This window comes from Sapajus apella, unplaced genomic scaffold (genome assembly GCF_009761245.1).
Source record: "Sapajus apella isolate SASKATOON/1434 unplaced genomic scaffold, GSC_monkey_1.0 scaffold7, whole genome shotgun sequence".
Lineage (NCBI taxonomy): Eukaryota > Metazoa > Chordata > Mammalia > Primates > Cebidae > Sapajus > Sapajus apella.
Window position 1 is genome coordinate 442,179 of NW_022436947.1, and position 943 is coordinate 443,121.

Here is a 943-nt window from a genome sequence, read left to right on the forward strand (position 1 = left end):
AACGAGTAACTAACCCGCTTTGTGCTTGGCTTGCGAGGCGTTTCCTTCCCGATGAGACTCGAAGCTGTCACCTGTCAGTCTCGGTTTGGAATAAATACACCCGCCCACCAGAGGGGAGGCGGCGCCGTGCCTGGCCGCCCCTGGGAGGTACCTGGTCGCACCTGGGAGGTACCTGGCCGCACCTGGGAGTTACCTGGTCACACCTGGCCGCTTGTCTCCGGCAGCCACGAGCGAGGACCGCCTCCTGGACTTTCTACCGCTCTGCAGGAGGATCTGGTGCCTGTGACCGACTGCGAGACCGACGCAGGAGTGCCCGGAGGGGCGGAGGGTCTGGAGACTGTAATTGGGGAACTCAAGAGAGGGGTGCGGGCCGAGGAGCAGCAACGTCCACGGAATCGGCCATAAAGGATCAAAGGGGCCAAATAGGCCCCTGTTTCTGGTTTTCTCCTCCAAACATTGGTCTCTGCGGTTTTTTGGGCAACATTTTCTAGCGGGCTGGCTAGTAGCAGGCAGATTATGCGCGGAAGAGGTCGCGCCACTGGGGAGGACTCACGTGCTCGCTGGAGAGGGCACCTGGGGCCCTGTGGCGATAGGGTGGGTGGGTGGGTGGGGGGTTCCTGGAGGTCACTCTCTCTTTCGGGAAGCTTCCCAAAGCTGGGAAAGCTGTGACCTTGTACCTCACTGAATGGAGTCATATTCCACTCCATCACTATGGTCTCGATTCTCCTCCCCTCCCTTCCTCTACCCCTTCCCCTTCCCCCCCCCTTTTCCCTCCTCTCCCCTCCCCCCCCCTCCCCCCCCTCTCCCCCCTCTCCCCTCCCCTCCCCTCCCCTCCCCTGCCTTCCCTTCCACCTCCCCTGCCTTCCCTTGCCCCTCCCCTCCACTGGCTTCCTCCTCTCCCTCCCCTTCCCCTTCCCATCCTCTCCAGTCTCCATCCCCCCTC